Source organism: Molothrus ater, chromosome 19 (genome assembly GCF_012460135.2).
Source record: "Molothrus ater isolate BHLD 08-10-18 breed brown headed cowbird chromosome 19, BPBGC_Mater_1.1, whole genome shotgun sequence".
Taxonomy (NCBI): domain Eukaryota; kingdom Metazoa; phylum Chordata; class Aves; order Passeriformes; family Icteridae; genus Molothrus; species Molothrus ater.
The window spans coordinates 12,495,534-12,515,825 of NC_050496.2; the positions used below are offsets into that span (position 1 = coordinate 12,495,534).

At 61.7% G+C, this 20,292-nt stretch overlaps 1 protein-coding gene across 11 annotated transcripts in view; it reads left to right on the top strand.

Moving 5' to 3' along the window:
* RBFOX3 (RNA binding fox-1 homolog 3) overlaps positions 1–20,292 on the top strand; it is a 140,349-nt gene that overhangs the window by 28,527 nt on the left and 91,530 nt on the right. For 3 of the 11 annotated variants that reach the window (XM_036394302.2, XM_036394310.2, XM_036394307.2), the window contains exon 1: positions 4,728–4,843. The exons of 2 other annotated variants lie outside the window; for them this stretch is intronic. The gene's annotated coding sequence lies outside the window, so the exon portion shown is untranslated. Of the gene's footprint in view, positions 1–4,720; positions 4,844–5,001; positions 5,394–20,292 lie in introns of those variants that run through there. 6 more of the 11 variants (XM_036394312.2, XM_036394313.2, XM_036394311.2 and 3 more) reach the window with 5 other exon arrangements.

Below are 20,292 nucleotides of genomic sequence, written 5' to 3' on the forward strand. Positions count from 1 at the left end.
CTGCTGTTGCTGGTGATTGGGGTTTTTTTTCTGTGTATGTGATGTTTGGTTTGTTTTTACAAGTTTTAGAACATCAGAGCAAAGAAGGAAAAAAAAAAAATCTCTTTGCGCTGGAAGCAGCTAATAGTGGGTTATAAATGTGTCTGTGGCACGGTTCATTAGCTGCCATGACATATTGAGGGCTGGGAGCGGTGTGATACCAGCAAATCAATTCCAAATTTCATCTGAGGAGGAATGTGGGGAGGCCAGATCATGCAACGTGTTACCAAACATTCCTTCCCAGCCGGAGCGGAGCTGCTCCTCTCTCCGGGTGCTGCTCCTGCTGGGCTGCAGCACAGAATGCAAAATAAATAAATAACCAAGGATCTAATTTACTGATGATTAATTTGCATAATTAGTGCTGTGTCAAATCACTTCACCGAGGTGCAAGGCACACTCTGCTGAGGTGTTTGCTTGGACATCTTCGCAGGTTTCCCCAGGCTCACCGCATTTCACATTTAACAATCTCCTGAGGGTGTCACTTTGGCATTGATGGGATTTCACAGGGTCCAGGGGGATGTGAGAGCTGGGGGTCTGCAGGGCCAATCCCCTGCCAGCCCTCTCACGCCCCATCCTGGGGCTGGAGCAGTGCCCTGCCCTGGCAATCTGCGTGGCAGTGGGTGGCTGCAGCCCTGGAGCCAGGGATGAGCTCATGTGGGCACAGAGCTGCCTGCTCTGCCTGCTGCCAGCTCCCTGGAGAGGGGCAGCGAGGTGGGAGCTGAATCCTGGCCTTGCTGCGTCCACTGCTGCTGCCCTGGTGCTCCAGGGATGAGGCTTTGGGAAGGGCTCAGGGTGGGCAGGAAGGGGTGAGGATTTGGGAAGGGCTCAGGGGGGCAGGCAGGGGTGAGGATTTGGCTGCTTTGGGAAGGGCTCAGGGTGGGCAGGCAGGGGTGAGGATTTGGGAAGGGGCTCAGGGTGGGCAGGCAGGGGTGAGGATTTGGGAAGGGGCTCAGGGGGGCAGCCAGGATGAGGCTTTGGGAAGGGGCTCAGGGGGGCAGCCAGGATGAGGCTTTGGGAAGGGGCTCAGGGGGGCAGCCAGGATGAGGCTTTGGGAAGGGCTCAGGGTGGGCAGCCAGGATGAGGCTTTGGGAAGGGCTCAGGGTGGGCAGGCAGGGGTGAGGCTTTGGGAAGGGCTCAGGGTGGGCAGCCAGGATGAGGCTTTGGGAAGGGCTCAGGGTGGGCAGCCAGGATGAGGCTTTGGGAAGGGCTCAGGGTGGGCAGCCAGGATGAGGCTTTGGGAAGGGCTCAGGGTGGGCAGGCAGGGGTGAGGATTTGGCTGCTTTGGAAAGGGGCTCAGGGGGGCAGCCAGGATGAGGCTTTGGGAAGGGGCTCAGGGTGGGCAGCCAGGATGAGGCTTTGGCTGCTTTGGGATCAGTGCAGCGGTGGGGCCCGGGGCGGTGCCTGGGAGGGGGCAGTGGTGTCCGAGTGCTGGCAGCAGCCACTGCCGGGTGTCCCTCGCTTTCCCAAGGGCTTTCTTTGCCTTTTGCAGGGCGGTTTCTGTCCCTGAGTGCCGCTGGTACCGCAGCCCCCCTCCCTTGCCAGCAGGGCAGTCCCAGCAGTGGGAGCAGCGGTGCTTCCCCCGCCTGCTCCTGTCTCAGCAGGGACCCGGCAGGGCTGGCTCTGAGCTCCGTCCCTCCCCGGAGAGGGGAAGCAGCTGTGCAATGCCGGCAGGTGAGGCGGCCGTCGGTGCCGTAAATCCGTGGAATGCTCTAAAGCACGCAGCGCTGCGGGCAGCCCCGGTCACATCGCTGCTCCTGCTCCCTGTAATGGATATCAGATTGTTCTCCCGATCTTGGCATTGTTTCAATAATTGACTGATGCAGCGCAATGTTCACTGATTTAATAAGTTTGTTAGTGTAATAGAGGCTCAGGATTTCGCTGTTAATGTGCAGTGACAATTGCATTGTAGATTTGCTCATTATGTTACATAACTTAGCTATAAAATCTATCGGAAATTATGTTTAAAAAAGCATTCTTGCAGAGCCCATCAGCATGGCTCTCCCTGCTCCTCCCACGGTGCTTTGCAGTCTGAGTGTGTCTGCCCAGTGCCTCGCTGGGACTGCACGTTCCGCTTTGGGTTTTTTGGGTCAGGGCATCTGACACTTGCCAAGAAAACATCCCTGGCTCTTGCCATGCCCTCCCAGCCTCCCCCCTGCGGCCAGGGGTGCTGCAGGTACTCGCTGTTCGGGCAGCTCCAGCTGGCACCGTGCTCCCAGCCCGCTGCTGGGACGGGCGCTGGCACGTGAAGCCCTTGGCAGGTCCAGGCTTGAGCTGCCAGGGCCGTGCCAGGGCCGTGCCCGCTGCAAACCTCCCCTTTCTGGGCAGAGTCCTGAGGAGGGGCTGGGCATCCTTTGGGCACCTCAAAGCCGGGGCTCCCTGAGGGCCCTGGGGGGATGTGGGGGCTCTTGCCTCATTGTCTCGTGTCTCTCCCTGGGGCTGAGCGGCCTCTGTGGCCCCGTGGAGGAGATTCCAGGGCCGGCTGCCTGGCTGGGGCACAGTGCTCAGCCCTGGGGCCTGAGGGGATCCCCAGAGCCGCGGGGCTCTGCATTCCAGCAGCTGTGTCCAGGGAAATACCCAGACGGAGCCGCACTGGGTCTTGTCATCTCTGTACTCCAGCCACAGCTCTGAGGAAAACCTCATCTTCCTTAGAGGTAAAACAAATCCCAGCAGCCGTAATTTAAACAGCTCTGGCTGCCTCCAAATGAAGGCCCTGATGGCAAATAGGCTGTGAAATCGGCTAAGGAAAAAGGAAAACCATCTTTTTTCCCCAGAGTAGTACTTGTTCCCGCGGTTCACACACAGCCTTGCAGGGTTTGTTGCCTTGTGCCGTTTCCAGCGGCTGCTCTTCCCTCCGCTGCCGCTCCGTGCATCCTCAGCCATGATCCCCCGCCCGCTCCTCCTCCTCCTCCTCCTCTCCCACGGCCGGGAGGACTCTCCTCCGCTTGCCCTCCCGGAGATCCCGGGCCGGCTCCCCGGAGGGTTCCTCGGCGGCGTTCCCGGTTCCCGGTGCCCGTTCCGTTCCGTTCCGGTGGGTTGTTCAGCAATGCCGGCACCCGAGCCCGCTCCGCGCCGCTCCCGCTGCGCCTCCCGAGCGGGAACCGGTGTGCGCTTCCAGGAACGGATGGGTGGGATGGATGGGATGGCTGGGATGGGCGGGATGGCAGCCAGCCGGACCCGGCTCCGGGGAGGGTTTTGCAGAGCTGAGCTCTCCCGCATTCGCAGCTCCTCGTTCTCCAAATGTGCTGCCTAAAGCATCCTCAGCCTCAGCGAAGCGTGAGGAAGCGGCACAGCGGGGCAGAGCCGAGAGCGGGCCTGGCTGCCTTTGTCGGGAGAACAAGGGCTGCCGCGGCCCGAGGGCTAAAAATACCCGCGGATCATACAAAATAGATGTGGGCATGGGTGAGGCGCAGCCCGGGTGTTCACGGTCCTCACTCGCCTGGTGGCTCCGCATAACCCTGGTGGTTTTCTCCAGAGCGGGCTTCAGAGCCTCGGGAGGGGAGGGGAGCAGTGTCTGGTTTGGGGGGCTCTGCAGAAACCTGAGAAAGTGCCAGAGATGACCCTGTGCTAAACTCATAGGAGGTAACTTCCCGCTCAAGCAGGCTGTAGATATTCCAGATATTTCTCAGGAAATAGAGCTTGGGGAGCTTCACCACAGCCTTAACTATTGGAAGCCACAAATAAATCGTTTGAGCCGGGAAAAAGTGCTGAGCCCCTTCCAGGAGCGCCAGCAGGAGCAGGTCACTGTCACAGCCCGTGACATCCCCACGGATGCGGGGCTTTGGCTGCCAGAGCGGCTCCCGGCTCTCTCCGGGATGGAAGCGAGCCCAGGAAGGGGCAGAGCAGCCCCGCTGACAGCCGGGCTCTGCTCGGGCCGATAGCGCAGGCCTGCGCCGGTCCCCAGGGGAGGAGATGAGCGGCCGAGAGCGAGAGAGCCGCGAATGCCGGAGCTCTGCTCTTGCATAACGCCACGGGAAGCTTCCAGCTGCGCTGGGAATGCCCGGATCGCTGCCCGGACATCCCTGCATGCGATCGAAAGGGAAGGAAGGGTAAGGGGCTGAGACACGCACGGAGCTTTAGTGAGTCTGGGGGATGCTCCAGACCCGCATCCTGCGGGCTGCCGGCACCGCCTCGCGTTTCGCAGTGTTTGCAGTGAGGATCGGAAAGCCCCTTCCCCGCTCCCGTCCTGCCAGGGGCTGACGCGAGCCCGGGCATCCCTCTCGGTGCCCGGGCATCCCACCCCGTGCCCCGGTGGATGCACAGCCATGCAATCGGTGTGCCTGGTCCGGCTTGTCCGGGGCTCTTTGTTCCTCGCCACCCGCGGGGCCGCAGCGCTGGTGCTGCTGAGGATGGGGAGGAAGCCCCGGGCAGCCCGCTCCGTGCCGGGGCCGCTGCTGGAGGCTCGATTTTGGGGCAGAAACCGACAAAACGCGGCTCCTTTCCTGGCGCAGCGGCGGGAGCGTGTGCGGAGCGGGCAGAGGGTCCCGAGCCCCCCACCCCGCTCGGGTCTCCCCGCAGAGGGAGGGATGGATGGAGGGATGGAGGGAGAGATGGAGGGAGGGGACCCCGGGCGGGGGGCGGCAGCCGCGGGGCGGGGCCGGGGGCGGGCGCGCGCGCTCGGTGGCTCCGGTGGCGCGGGCGCAGCCGCGTGCGAGGCGGCCCGGGGAGCGCAGCGCCGAGAGCCCGAGCCAGCGCCGAGAGCCCGAGCCCCGCCGGGCCGCCCCGGTCGCCGCTGCTCGGGAGATGCCGCTCGGCGGGCGGGGACCCGCGGCCGCCCTGCGCCGCCGCGGCGGGGCCGTCTGAGCGCGTGAGTGCCCGGGGGCGGCGGCGGCGGGGAGGGAGCGGGGCGGCCCCGGGGCGGGATCCCCACCGGAGGGAGCCGCAGCGGGAGGCGCTGCCCGAGCGCATCCCGGGGAAGGCCGGCGGCTCCCGGCCGAGCGGGGGAGGCCGGGCTGGCAGCGTCCACCCCGGCACCGGGCGGTCCCCGCTGCGCTCCGGGGTCCGGTTCCGCGGCGGCGGAGCCCGAGAGGGTTCGTGGCTAAAGCGGCCCGGTCAAGGGGGCGACGCGCGGTGTGCCAGGGGCCCCGTTAAGTTTGTGCTAAGGATTCGTTATGGCCCTTAATTAGGGACAGCTGCGAACAATAACCTGGCGCTAACGGTCAGCGCAGCCTCCAGGTGAAGGGAATTCGTAGGAAAAGTTGGGTGAGGTGGAGTCTGGATAAAGGAGGCAAAAGAGAAGGTTCTGGGTCAGTTGTGGGGCAGAGTTGGGCAGGCGAGGCCGCTTTCCCTGGGCTGTTCGTCTCTTGAATCCCTGCCGTTCTCCGGGAATTTCGCTGCAGGACGGGCTCCCTGTGCAGGTACGTGCGGGGCTCATGCGCCGGGAGGGGCGGGTGCGTGGCCAAGGCCCCTCGGGGGTCCCCTGGGGTTTGTGTGACCGCCCGGTGTGTGTGACCGCCCGGTGCCCTTACCCGTGTGGAAGTGCCCAGTGCCATTCTCCAGCCGTTCCCTGCTCCCTGCAGGTGTTTGTGCCTGGAGCTGCTCAGCGCTCACCCCCGAGGGCGACAGGGCTCACCTGGAGCAAAGAGCGGCGCTGTGGGGCACGGGGGGCACGGGCAGTGCCCGGAGCGGGGGGAGCAGCCTGGCAAGGCGTTGGCAGCGCTCGTGTGTGCAGGCGGAGGGATGGGGGGAGCAGGGATTTCTCAGCTTCTCACTCCAGTGAGCGTGACATTAACAATCCCAGCTATTTTCGGCTGCTTTTGGTGAAGCTTTGGCACTCGCTCGCTGCCTCCAGCGATGCCTGGCGCTGGGGCAGGGCAGCTCTGGCTGCTGTGTTGTGTCCTGGGGGGCACAGCCCAGGGTGGGCACAGCTCACCATTGGTGAGTGCCCTGTTCTTTTTCCCTTCTAAGGTGCCCATCGTTCCCTGGGATGTCCAGGGCTTGTGGTTCAGCTCTCAGTGTTTTGGGGGTGCATCCTGCTGCCTGGTGCTGTTTGCAATCTGCTCATACCCCGAGCTGGAGGCCTGGCCGTGCTGGGTATGGTGCCGAGATGAAGGCACTCTGCTTCCCAAACAGCTTCCTGTTTTCAGGCTAAAATGGTTGAGGCTTGATAAAGCCTCACAAAGCAAGAAATTAAGGCTGTTTTTTCTGGCTAACAGATGGAGAAAGAGCCCGGAGTTGCTAATTTTCAAGGAGGGCTGATTGCAGTGGCTGGGGCTGGCAGGGCTGCCTGGACCTGCCTGTTGGTCGTAGCTCATCCCTGGCTCTGGGCAGAGGTGCTGAGCTTCTGTTTGTTGGTTCACAGAAAACCCTGAGGAATTTTTATTTTCCCCCCACCCCGTTTGGCGTGGTCTGTGTGGCTGTTTGGCACGGCAGAGAGCCCTGGCACAGGGCACACAACCACAGCAGCCTGTGAGCCTCTGCCAGGGGGACGGAGGGCTGGGAAGGGCTGGCAGTGGCAGCTCCTGCTCCTCCCTGGCAGTCTGGGCACGGCGTGGGACAGGCACTGCAGGACTGAGGTGCTGAAGGAGGCGTTGCTGACAGGCCCCTCCCTGGGAGCCCTCTTGGTACGAGGCTGGCATCTCTGCTGGGCACCCTGTGCTTGGTGGCAGGGCTGTGGCAGTGCCTCTCCTGTCCTGTCCTGCTGCTCCTGGGCAGCCTGGGAGGTTTTAGGATGTTTTAGGGTACAGACCCTGCTGTCTGTGACGCCCCCTTTGGAAAACCCCTTCTTGCAGCCTTCCTTGGCCAGCAGCGTGCCCTCCACACAGCCCTCACTGACACAGCCCCGCTGTGGCACGGGCTGGGGCTTTTCCCTTTCCCTTTCGCTGTTTCTCCATCTCCCATCACCAGAACATGTCGTTCTGAATTACCAGGGTGGCGTCCCAGGCAGGCTGTGCTGGTGGCAGAGCCTGTCCCTCCACAGCTGCTGCTGCTTTGCCACCCTGCCCTGCAGGGCTCCTCTGTGCCACCGGCATGGGACAGTTGAGTTCTTCTGCCACCGTGGCTGAGGGAGTGCATTGGTGGGGCTTGAGCCGGCTCTGTTCAGGCACTGGGGGTGAGGGTCCCCCCAGTGCCCTCTGCAGCAGCTGCTTGGGCCAAACTCCTGCTTTGGTGTGTGAGGGTTCTCAGCTGTGCATTTCTTGAATTGGTTTGTTGGTGCGGCTCTCGGCTGCTCAGCTGACGGTGGATAAATCCCTCTGAAGGTTATTGAGATAATAAAAGGCATGAGGGAAGTTCCGTAATTTATTTGAGTTCTCTTTTAATTTACAGCCTTTCGGGGTGAGAGCTCAGTGGATAATGAGTCCCTCTGGCAGATCTGCTCCTTTCCAAGGGCCGTGGCAGGGAAAGGGGAGCTGGGGGGGAGCTTTGGGTCAGGGCAAGCTGGGGGGTTGTGCTGGGGGTGCTGCAGTCGTGGAGCTGTGCCTGGAGCTCCTCGGGCATCACCAGGGAGCTGCTGCCAGCCCCGAGCTCTTCCATGGGAATGCTCCATCCCTGCCTGGGCTGGCTGCTGACAGCAGCTTCTCCTTCCTCCTCCTCTCGCTGCCCAGGCTGCTCTTGGTGCTGTTCCAGTGCTTTCTGCTGGAGTTGTTGGAGGTATTTTGGGATGTGTGTTCCTGCAGATTAATTGACAGGCTGGGGTGTACCAGACGAGGAAGCAAAATCTGTCATTTTGTTAGTTATGAGGTTCCAGTTGTTTTGCACCCCTGATAAAGCAGTCTAAGGCAGCTCTCCCCTTTGCTCTGCTCTCATGCAGATGCTCCAGGCATCTTTGGCTCTTCCTGACGAGACAAAATTGAATTTCTAATGGGTAAAAACAGACACAGGAACACAGGAGCACAGGATCCCCTTTCCTGTTCCATTACCTGCTGTGGATGTGTCCCCTCCTGCTGCCACCCTTCTCACCTGGGAGTTCAGGGCTGAGGGGATGGATCCTGAGTGCGAGGAAGGGGATCCAGAGGGTTTTCTTGCTGGGAAAAGCTGTTTTTTCCCCAGTTCTTTGCTGTTGGTTTTCCCAGAGGTGGGAGGAAGTGCACACTCCCATGGACCCTGCCAGATTGCCCCATTTCCCCTCTGGGGTGCTTTTCTACCTGGGGGAAGAAAGATGTAAAAAAGGCTCTTCTGGAATCTGGGCTGGTGCTTCTGTGGGAGGTGTGAGATGCTGGGATGGGCATGAGGACGAGGATGGGGGTTCCCAGGCCCCAGCAGGTTCCCTCCTCGCTCCCTGGGCCCCTGTGCCCCTCTGGCACTCAGCACTGCCCAGGCAGGAGCTGGGGGTGCAATGGGATTTTCATAAGAGCGGATTTGGAATGGAGCCACTGCTGCTCCCTCTGGGCAGCCTGCTGGGTTTGGGGGCTCCTGGAAGTGGGAATGCGGGCACTGGCCTGGGAGCTGAGACCTGCCAGAGTCACCAGAGGGACCTGTGAGGGTGTCTGGGGAAACAGGGCCATTGGAGCTGAGGAAGTCACCACAGCTGGAATTTATGGAAGTGATAAAACAGCTTTTGACAACAGGCTCAGCTCCAGGCAGCTCCTCTGCAGCAAGAGAGAATATTTTCCTCCTGTTGGATCAATAAACAATTAATTCTAAAGCAGGAGCTGGAGCAAAAGGGAGAGTTTTCCAGGCTTCTAAACTCTTAATCAAGCTCTGGGTGAAACACAGATGTGAGAATCTGAGACCTGCTGATAAAATCTTGACCTTGATAAGGGGTTCCTCAGTTCCTGGGCCATGGATGATACTTCTTAGCTGAATAAATCCTCTTGTAAATATAGAACTTGTTCCCCAATATTTATGCTTCCAACGTGTTTAATGTAGCTTTGCTTAATAATCTGCTTCAAAACGCTGACATTCCCCCCACATTTTAATTGGATTCTAATTTCCATTCAGAATCAGCTTAAATTAAACGAGTTTAAAAATATAGTAAATAATACTTATAATTCACTTACTCTTACCATAAGCTGTGAAAATAAAGACTCAAATAACCCTTTAAAGCTGCTCGTGGTGCAGCCCTCTCCCTGCAGAGCCTGGCGTGCCTTGGCTCAGCATGGTGGCTTTGGGGTCTCGGTGCCCCCGAGCCCTTTGGGGCTCAGGCTGTGTGGGACAGCTGGGGCTGATGGCGCTGCTGTCCTGTGCCCGTGGCTTTGGGGGGTCCCTGGGCACTGATGCAGGCCTTTGGCTCTGCTGGGTCCTCCGGCGGCCTCTGGTGCCGTGGCTGATGGAAATGGGCTTTGGTGGAATTTCCCAGACGGCGCTGGGGCCGTCGCTGATGGCTGGGGGCTGTTGGGGTGTGGGTGTGCCCCAGCACAGTCTGCCTGTGGCCTGGGAGGGTCTGTTCACTCTCCAGGCCTTACAGGGCTTCCCCAAGAGCCTGTTTTGCAGGAAAAGGGCTCTGGGGAGCTCCTGGGGTCTGTGCCTTGGCTCGTGGCAGCGATGGCAGCTCTGTGCCCTGGAGATGGGAGCTGCTGGGGGTGGGCACTGCCTGGGCTGCTCTCTGGCCCTGGCACGGTGGTCCCTGAGGTCAGGGTGTCCCTGCCTGGTGCCCGAGTCCCTCCCTGGCAGGCTCAGGGCTGCAGGGCTCTGCGTGCAGGGTGGTGGGTGATGCTGGAGAACATCCCCTGTGCCAGGGGGGCCGTGGGCAGCCCCTGCTGCAGGCACCCCGAGCCAGGATCCAGCCCCAGCATGGGGTGTTCCTGCAGGCAGTGCTGTGCTGCCGGGGCAGGATGTGGCAGCAGCACTCGTGGGGCTCTCCCTGGGTCCCCCCACAAGAACAGGGCTTGGGGTGCAGCCCCTGAGCCACCGGGAAGGCTCTGAGCAGCAGCTCCATCTGGGAAGGTGCTTCATGGACTGTGCAAATCCCAGCGTGGAGAAAGGCCCAAATTGTTCTGTGCATAGCCAGTTTTTTTTTTTTTTTTTTTTTTTTTAAATAAAGCTCTCTCCAGTATATTGCAGGAGTAATTAGGAATCCTGAGCTGGCTGGATCTCGATCTTTATAGCAACACAGCTGATAAAGCATGATTCAGGGACCTCGTTAGCTTTTTTTAAAGAAGTTTTTATTTAACTTCCGTGAAGTTGCCATGGTTACCCCTGTGCATGGCTTCCCTGCCTCTCCTGCCTTGAGTGCAGCTGCCAGTGTTGAGAATTAAACATCTACATTTGGAGCAGCCGTGGCCTTCCCCCGCTGCCACCCTGGGCTTTGGAGCCTTGTCCCTTTGCCCACCCTGGAGAAGGCTCCTGCTTGGGCTGTGTGATGTGGTGGAGCTCAGCCCGGGCTGTCCAGAGCAGTTTTCTGGAGCAGGTGGGGAAGGAGGCTGCTCTGCTGGTGTCACTGGTGCCATGAAATGTGCCACGGTCACACACTGCTGTGCCCCCACTGTGTGCCACCAGGCTGGCACAGGGCACTGGGGCTGCTGGGAGGCGCTGGGAGCAGGGGCCAGTGCCCTGAGCCCCATCTCACTGTGCTTGGGCCGACAGGGCCTCGCTGCCCAGGAGCCGGTGGAGGGAGGGGGTTTAATGAGTCCCAAATGAGTTGCCCCCAATCCAGCGCTGGGAGGTGGCAGGTGTGGGCAATGGGGACCCCAGCGGGTGTGAGATCAGCCTGTTTCTGTGACGATGGCCATGGCGTAAGACACTGGCAGAGGTGGTTTGTGATTATGTGCCTTGAGCTGGGCAAACCCCAGGGGCTGGGGAGCAGGGGGAGGCAGAATCCGCCCCCCTGCTCAGTGCTGGAGCCGCCGAAGGGACAGCGGCCGCTTGAGCAGGTGTCGGAGGGCCAGGTGAAGCCGGGCTGCCTGCACCCTGCCGTGTGGGGCTCTGCTCTCTGCCGGCAGCGGGGCTGGCGGCTCCCGGTGCCGCTGCTGCTCCCGCCCGGTACCGGGCACCGTGCGCCGTCTGTCCGGGCAGGGCTGGACTCTGTCCTCATTCTGTCAAAGTTTTGTCAAGCTTCCCCCCTGCTCCTCCTGGCGCTTTCAGCAGCGCAGGGTGGGAGGCTGCGTGGGAAGTGCAGCCGCACCAGAAATAATCCTGCGCGTCCGGGGTGCGAGCGGCGCCGCGGGGCGGCTCTGCCCCTGCCCGCCGGCTCCTCCCTGGGCTCGCGGAGTCCCCGGGCTCGGGGGAGCCGCTTCTGTTTGCTTGTGTCCCCGTCTTCCTCCTCCCTTCCTTGCTTTCTCTTTTCCCTTCTCCATTTTCCTTCCCGATGAAAGATTTTCTCGCCGTGTCAAGGCAATGTGACCTGGTTCCGTAATAAAGAGGAGGCTTATTAGAATTAAAGCCCAACAGTGTTAAAAAAGCAATCTTTGCAAGATTGAGGCCATGAGGGAATTGTAAATTCTCAGCAAAGACCTCATTTAAAGACTGGGATGAAAACACATGCGCATGCACGCACCGAGGCCTGCCGCTGAGGGCACATCTGCTTCGAGAAGAATTTTGGGGAGGATGAGGGACTGGAGCAGCCCTTGGGTCCTCCTGGCTTTGCTCGGGATCCTCCTGCTGGTCGGGCACGCCGGTGGCTGTGCTGGCTCCGTGAATATCGCTCGGCTTTGGGTTTGTTTTCCTGGTTCTCCGGGGATACCCTCCCGTAGCCCCCCCTCACATCCCCGCTCAGCCCTGGTGGCGCAGCCGCCCACCCGCGGCGGGGCGGGAGCGATGGCAGCCGGTGAGTCAGGGCTCCCCCGGCTCTTCCAGCTGCTCCCGCAGACATTTCCCGCGGGCTGGGCCGGTGCCGGAGCCGGGATGGGCGTCCCTCCCTGTGCCGGCTCCAGGGACCGCCTGCCCTGCTGCTGGCTGTGGGTGCTGTGCGCCGAGGGTGCCCCTGCACATGCAGGCGAGGGCTCCCAGGGCTTCCTGGTGCCCCCCAGGGCAGGTGGTGCCGTGGCTTTGGCCTCACCCTGCCCAGGGCACATTTCCCTCCTGCCCATCTCGATGGATGGAGCCTCTCGTGGGTGCGCAGGGAGCAGCGGGCGCGGTGCCGGGAGAGAGAAGGGCTGCAGTGGGCTCCGGGTGAAGAGACCCCGCTCCCCTCCCTCCCTGCCTCCTTCTCCTGTTTTTTCCTCCGCGGCCGCATCCCCAGGGCTGCGGGGAGCGAGCGCAGAGCCGTCCGAGGCCGGAGCCGCGCTGCGGGAGCGGCAGCGGCCCCGCCGGTCCCCGCGGTGGTCTGTTGTCATCATTTGCTGTTATCTGTGTAATTAGAGAGCCGGCTCTCCCGCGGGGCTCCGCGCACACCTGCGCTGCAGCGCGATCAGGACGAGAGCGGAGCAGCGCGGGCAGGGCAGACACGGGCTGTGTGAGGCCGGGCCGCGGGTGCCCCGGCGGGGCTGCGGGAGCCCCCGGTGCCCTGGGGAGGCTGCGGGAGCCCTCGGTGCCCTGCCGGCCTATGGGGGCCCCAGGGCTCCTGCTCAGCGATGCCCAAGGTCAGTGGAGGCTCTCGGTGAAGTGGATCCCGGTCCTGGTGCTCCAGGGACATCCCTGCCATCCATCCCCAGGCTTCGTGTCCTGGGCCCGTGGCTGAGGCTCTCCTGCTGCCTGCCCTGCTGCTGCTGGGGCACCCCCTCCCTGTGCCAGGGGCACAGACACACGTGTGCCAGGCTCCTGCCCAGGATGGGACATCAAAGGGTTTTCCCCCAGGTCCCCTGGGCTGTGGGGACAGACAGAGCAGCTCCCTGGGTGGCTGTGCTGTGCTGCTGGCGTGCGTGGTGCTGCTTCAGCTGCTGCCTTTGTTGTCAGTCCTGCTCCAGGGTATTTATAGCGAGCGGGAGCTGTGCCCAGCTCTGCTGCTCCTCGGCACCTCCACACCTTGCAGAGGGGTTGGAGCGGCTCCCTGCCCTGCTGCCTGTGGCCTGGAGGAGCAAGGCTGGCACTGCCACCTCTCCCTAACGTGCTGTTAATGTAATGTCTTGTCCAGGAGCCTTTCCTGCAGGATAAATGGCCTTTCCCGCCCGAGCCTGCGTGAATTACGCTGACGTTTTGCTCCTGAGTCGATGTGTGTAGGGGAGCTGGGTATTGGATTGGTGAGAGGCAAGAGAAGCAATCTCTGGGAGGCCATCAATTTGGATTAGGCTTTGTGGACTGGGATGGAGGGTAATCACCATCCTTCATTTCAGAGAGGTAAGAAACAAGTCAGCTTCTTTATGGATCATTATAGCTGCAGCAGGAATTGCTTCCACCTCGGCCGTGGCACGGATCCCCCCGCTGGGCACAGGGCTGGAGGAGGGTGTAGAGCCAAGGGGGGGAGCTGGCTGTGCCTCTGGAAGGATGAGCCAGACTCCAGCCTCTGGTGCTGCTCCACGTTCCTTCCTGGCCGAGATGGCCCTGCTGGGGGTGCCTGTCGCTGCCTCCATGGAGTCAGGCGAGGCGAGTGCTGGGAGTCAGCGAGGGAGCAAACGCTCCCCACCCCCCAGGAAACGGGTCTGGGTCTGTCTGGGGGTGGGATTGCATCCATTCCCCTTGCGGTGCCTCCCCCAGCAGCGCCTGCCAGAGCAGCCTCTGGTGGATGTGGAGCTCAGCACTGTCCCAGGCACGGCAGGGTGACAGGGGCCCGGCTCCGTGGGTGCGGCATCCCCGGTCCCAGCCGCACTGCGAGCCCGGGAGGGGCCCAGGCGGTGCCCGGCGCTGTCGGTGCCGTGTCCCCGTGCCGGGCCGGAGTCCCAGCGGTTCCCGGTGGTGCCCGGCGCTGTCGGTGCCGTGTCCCCGTGCCGGGCCGGAGTCGCAGCGGTTCCCGGCCGCTGACAGCAGCGCTCCCGGGCATCCTCCTCCCGCCGCCCGCGCACGCCCCCGCGCAGCGGCGATGGAAGGCACAGCCCGTAAACAGGGGAGAGGAGGAGGAGGAGGGATGGGATGGGATGGGATGGGATGGAAATGGGGCAGCTCCAGCGTGTGTGAGCTGAACCAGCCCAGCAGAGCCGGTGGGGTCGGTGCTGTGTCGCTGCTGTGCTGGGTGGGAGCTGCTCGGGGCCAGCGGGGAGGAAAGATCTGCTTTGGCCTCGTGGAGCGAAGGCCTCCCCTCCCTCCCTTTTGTTTGTACTTTTCTTTTTTTTTTTTTTTTTTATATCTGAGTGCTTCATTTTCCAGAAGCTGTCATTTTACATAAACCTCTCAGCGAGGTACATCCATTCCCACTGCCAAAATCTCCATATCAAACACTTGTAACACGCGGCTGAAGTGACAGCCCTGCCTGTACGGCTCCGTGCCTTACAAAGGGATGCTGCGGCGGGCAGGATATAAATACTCGGCACGCACTGAGCTCTGCTGCCCTGCTCGGCGCTGCCCAGCTCAAATTTAGCTGAAGCCTCGGCACAGGCACCCGCAGAGCCCTGGTGGCACCACAGCACCCACAGCCCCCAGCAGTGCCAGGGTGGGTGGCAGGAGCTGCCTCGCTGTGGGGGGCTCAGGGCTGGGGTGTTGTGTGTGCTGAGCTGTGGGTTTGGGGGCAGCAGCCCCAAAAGCAGGGATTCCTGCATCCCCCCCCAAAAGCAGGGATTCCTGCATTCCCCCCAAAAGCAGGGATTCCTGCATTCCCCCAAAAGCAGGGATTCCTGCATTCCCCCAAAAGCAGGGATTCCTGCATCCCCCCCAAAAGCAGGGATTCCTGCATCCCCCCCAAAAGCAGGGATTCCTGCATTCCCCCAAAAGCAGGGATTCCTGCATTCCCCCAAAAGCAGGGATTCCTGCATCCCCCAAAAGCAGGGATTCCTGCATCCCCCCCAAAAGCAGGGATTCCTGCATCCCCCCCTCCCCAGCAGGGATTCCTGCATCCCCCCCTCCCCAGCAGGGATTCCTGCAGCCCCTGTGCATGGGAAGCCTTTGCTGGTGCAGTCTCGGGGCTGGCTGCTGGCTGTGCTGGGGTTCCTGTGCCCAGGGTGTCCCTCCTGTCAGGCTGAGGCGCTGGTGGGCCCCAGGGTGGGTAACACACATGCTGTGATGCAGCAGGAGCGGGGCTGCTTGGCCTGAGACTCTCTCTGTGCCTCAAATCCTGTTCCAATGGGAGCAGGGACAGAGCGTGTTCAGCAATCCAACTGCTTCCTTTTCAAACGAAATTATTTTCTTCTGGATGAAGTTGAAATCCAACCCCAAATCCCTGTTTCTTTGCAAAGGAGAAGGAAAGAAATGCAAAGGGTGCTCCCCACCCCCCAAATCTCTCAGTCTTGCAGCTGCTGAGCAGAACCATCCCTGCTCCTCCTGGGATTCCCTCCCTCCCTGTGCAAGGACATCACTGCTGTGTTTTGCCATGCTGCCTGTGAGCCTCAGCTGCTCCCAGGATGGACCTGGGCAGTGCTGGAGCAGTCCTGGGGAGCACTGAGAGCTCCTGTGGTCCCTTACCCCCCTTACCTGGGGCCGCCATGGTCTGTGGGCACCTGGCCCTGCTGAGGTGCTCTGGTGATGTGGCTGTCACTGGCAGGGCTGTCCCTGTCACCTGTGGTGCTGTGCTTGGTGGTTTCTGCTGCTCTCCCAGGTGGGGACCTCCACGTGGGAAAGATGAGACTTGTTTTTTTAATGTAAAAGCATTACAAATGGGTTTTAATTGAGTACATTTTGGCAAGTTTGATGATAACTTTTTTTCAGCATCTCAGATGGGAGAGATAGGTCTGTGCTCAGCTCTTCTGCTTTCCACACCAGGGAAGCTCCAGGACTTGAGATGTCTCTGTGCTGAGCTGTTTCCATGCTCAGGAATCCTCTGAGGCCCCAGCTAAGGCAGTGGTGGCCCACACGTGTGTGGGGGTGTTGTGTGTGTCCCCAAAGCCCCCATTGCCCCAGCTCTGCTGCTGGGGGTGCTGGTGCTCCAGGTTTGCTGTGCTCCAGCCGGGAGGGCACCAGGGGCTGGGTGCAGCTGTGCTGCCCCAGCCGTGCATGGGGAGGGCACAGTTGCAGCCAGACGTGTCCCAGTGCCCAGGCCAAGGGCAGGGTGAGCTGCCTCTGCTCTGCCTTGTGCTGCAGCCCCTTCCAGCTGGGATGAATCAGCCTTTCCCAAGGACCTGGGAGCAATCTGCCACCACCGTGGCCTTGTGTCCCCGGGGAGTCGCAGCCCTCCCTGGGCAGGGAGCCACGAGGCGAGGGCAGCGGCAGTGCCAGCTGTGATGGCATCTGCTGCTCCTGCTGGCACAAGGCACAGAGCTCGACGTTTGTGTCCCCACGCTGCTCCTAGCAGAGAGAAGGGCACCATGCTGGTGATGCCCCTGGCTCTGGAGTGCAGCTGGGGGGGCTGTACCGTCCCTGAGGGGCTGCTGCACCCCTGGGGACGCTCTCTAGGCTTGGCAGTGCCCGCAGCCGAGGGCTGGGATTCCCTTTCCCAGGATGGAGGGAACTGTCCCGGCTGGGCCCTGGTGCATGGCTCAGCCCAGGGTGCCCTGGCTGCCCTGAGGGGAGGCTCAAGGTCCCTCCTGGTGCTGGGGCCGGCCCCTGGCTCTGTCCCTGCCCCTGGGCCCCTGCCTGCTCTCCTGCTGCCAGGGGCAGCTGCTGCTGCTGCTGAGCCCAGCCGGGAGCAGCCCCCGGTGCCACCTTCCCTCCTCCCTGCCCACTCCGGGGGCTTTTCCTTCCCCCACCTGTGAGTGCTGGCATGGGAGGGCAGCAGGGCACGGGAAGGGGCTGGAGCTGGCTGGGGGCTCGGTCAGGCTGTGAGCGAGGGAGGGAACTTGGGCTCTGCTGGCAAAGTTTCCTCCCGTTCCTCACGAGCACAGGGACGTTTTGGTGCGTGCTGATTAACTGCCTCCTCCCGACGTGCCACGGCGAGATAAAATATGAACAACTGCATTCTTTGACTTAAAATTTAATTAAAACTATATATCAAAAACATGAGACCCCAGGCTTAATAAAACCTGATAAAATTATACTAATACACTTCAATTTCAATCCAAGGCTTCCTGATGGAAGAGCGTGAGAGGCTGAGCCTGTAACTAGATTAGCAACACCTCCTATGCAATATTTATGGTGCTGTCCTGCTTGAGATGCATGGCTGCCGAGGAAGGCTCTGACACCGTGATGAAGAGGAGTTGTCAGCCTGGCTTATGCGTAAATAGGAGAGAGGGCGAGGTTGGACAGGCTGTTCCTGCTGGGGGAGAGTGACTTGAGCAGGGGATGAGCTCATGGAGGGAGGAAGAAAGGGAAGCAGGAGGGATGCTGCTCCCCCCGTGCTGCTGTGCCCTGGGGATGACCCCTGGCTGTGGCACCAGTGCCAGCAGCCACGGGCTGGGCTGAATTGAGGGTGGCCTCTGCCCAGGGGGCTCCTGGCAGCTGCCAGTGCCTGTGGGCACCTCACCTTTGCAGGGGATTTATCGAGGCAGGACTGGCAGCTCAGAGCCGTTGTCAGCTGGGGAGATTGAGCGGGTTTGTTTGCGTGCAGGAGTGTGGCTGTGCCAGCAGGGGTGGTGAGGTGCCTCTGCTCCAGGCAGCAATCAGCAGGAGCATCAGCTCCCCCGTGCTCCTCTCAGGCACGTTCCCTCTGGCACAACCCAGAGCGTCGTTCTGTTGGAGCCTTTCCATGCAGTCCCATATCCCAAAATCCCAGTTTGGGTGGGAATGCTCGGATGTGTGTCTGCAGGGGCACTCCACGCTGCTCAGAGGGCTTGGGGGTCACCAGCAGGGCTCAGTGTGGCATGGGCTTGGTGTGGCACACACAGGCTCACTGTGGCTCAGGCTCACTGTGGCTCAGGCTCAGTTTGGCCGTGGTGCCAGCTCGGCCCGGCAGGAGCTGTCTCGGGCAGGCTCTTAATGGGCACCATAAATCCTGCCGAGACAGGGGAGGTCAGAGCAGGGCGGCAGCAGCTGCAAAGCGCTGCGGGCACAGCAGCTCCATCCCTAGAGGAGAGCCCAGGCTCCAGACTGGGCACAGGGAAGGTGGGTGGGGATGTTCCAGGGGGGTGCCCACCTGAACACAGCGGGGCTGGCTGGGGGCTCTGCTGCTCGGTCTGGGCTGCTGCAGCCAATGGGGCAGGAGCCTTGCTGCCCCTTCCATGCCTTGGGTGCTGCCTGACCCCCTCCTAGACTGGTTCCATCTTGGACGAGGTCAGCGTGCGGCCTGGGCTTGGACAGGATGCTGAGTGTGGGGTGCCAGAGCCCTCTCTTGGGGCTGGGGGTGCTGACCTGGCACTGCCCAGCGCTCTGTGCCCATCTCCCGCAGCTGCCCCCCCGTTCCCCCCTGCTCTCCCTTCCAGGTGAGCGGGCACACATCCCCCTGCAGCGCTGACATGTGCTGCTGCTGCTGCTGCTGCTCCGAGGCTGTGGCAGCAATTCCAGCAGCAGCGGCCTGGCGTGACCCCGGGAGCTGCAGGAAGGGGGTGAGGTGGGCACTCAGCTGGCAGGGAGCCCCTCCCTGGGCAGGAGGGGACCTGGCAGGCAGCAGCATCAGCCCTGCCAGCCACAGGCTCCTGCTCCTTGCCCCCCTCTCCAAATCCCCGGGGAACTGGAAGTGAGGGCAGAGGGAAGGGATGGGGTTTGGGGAAGGGATGGGGTTTGTGTGCTGGTGCCCACCTGTGCCCCCTCCCACATCCCTCCTTGGCCAGGCTGTGCCCGGGTTCATCCCCCACGCTGCCCCTCTCCCAGCCCCCTGGGGCTGCTCCCTGCTCTCTGGAGCTGTATTTTCAGAGACTGTGGGGGATGTCGTGTGTGTAAAATTAGCGCTGCCTTGTTAGTGCTTCTCAGGCTAATTCGGAGTGAAATGCTTTAGCAGCGGTGGGCTGATTCTATCAGGAGAACAAGAACTAATTAAATTCACTCTGACCATCAAGCAGTAAATTATTTATACCCAGACAGATGCAATCTAATCTGTGGTGTCCAGCCCCACTGAACCTGCAGCCTCCCTGGTTCGGGGTGAGGAGCAGAGGGCGGCCTGGGAAGGGCAGAGCAAGGGTCTCCTGAGAAGCCAAATTATTTTTCCCTTCTGGTGCCAGTGCTGCAGTGGGACCCCTCCACCAGCACTGCGGCTCCTGGGCCTGCCTGGGGAGCTCTGGGGCATGGGGAGCTCTGGGGCTGGGAGCTGCAGAGAGATGGGGCGTCCTCCAGGAGCTGCCCATGCTCCTCCGTCCCGGGGAGCTGGCACAGACCCACCCTGCCAGCTGGGGAGGTGGTTTGCCAACCTCAGCAGGGACGTGTGGGAGTCCCTCCTCCTCCTCGCAGGAGGAAGGCCAGGCACAGTCAGAGGTCCTCACCTGTGCTTTGCAGCACCGTGCTGTGCTGCTGTGTGATCTCCATCACGCCCTCCCTGTGCCTGCCCAGGCCCGGTGCTCTCAGCCAGCTCAGCTCGGGCAGGAGGGAGCCGTTATCATCTCTGCAGGGGTTTGTTTTTTGGCCATCTGACCCGGTGCCTGATTAGATCATTCCTGTCACACAGTGGAACCGCAGCTTTCCCTGCCTGCGAGCTGCACTTCGCTCTAATTGTGATTGAGCCGAGATCCTTTTTCTCTCCAAACCAAAGGGAAGAGTGAAAAATCGTTTGCTGATCCTCTGGGGGTTGTAAAGGATTCCAGCAGCCTGGGAAACAGCTCTGCTTGGGGCTGGGAAAATGGTGTGGTGAAAATGATCTGGTTGTTTTGTGTGTTAGAGGGACAGAAAGAAGGAATTCCAGAGCAGCCAGAACAGAGCATCACGGGGATGGTCCCTGTCCCCTTGGGAGTGGAGATTTCCATCTCTCCTCGGGCAGGCAGCTGCTGGGAGGGCTGGTTTGGCTGGGAAGAGCTTGGCTCAGCTCAGGGCAAAGCCCCTGGAAGCAGGTTCGGCTCTCAGGTGGGTGCCCCTGGGGCCAGGCAGGGTGGGCAGTGCTGGGCTCGGTGTTCCCCAGCTGCAGCTTCCGCAGGCAGGGGCACCTCGGGTGGGATGGATCCCACGAGAGAGGGATGGATCCCACGAGAGAGGGATGGATCCTCGGTGCCGACCCTTGCTGCGTTTAACCGGGTGTTTAAGGGTAAATGGGCTGTGACCAGGCCGTGCCCATGGGGGCCGAGCTCCTCGGGTGGAGCGGAGCTGGTGCTGCCCTCGAATTCCCCCCGGGAGGAGGCAGCGCGGGCCGGCTCCTGGGCACTCGGAGCCAGCCCTTTGCACGGTGCATTTGTGTTCCGATTGCACGATGCATTTGTTTCCCACAGCGCCGGAGGTGTGGGCTCTGCTGGCCGCGCTCGGCTCGGCCCGGCCCGGCCCGGCTCGGCTCAGCCCCGCTCGGCTCGGCCCGGCCCCGCTCGGCTCAGCCCCGCTCGGCTCAGCCCGGCTCAGCCCCGCTCGGTTCAGCCCCGCTCGGCTCAGCCCCGCTCGGCTCAGCCCCGCTCGGCTCTGCTCAGCCCGGCCCCG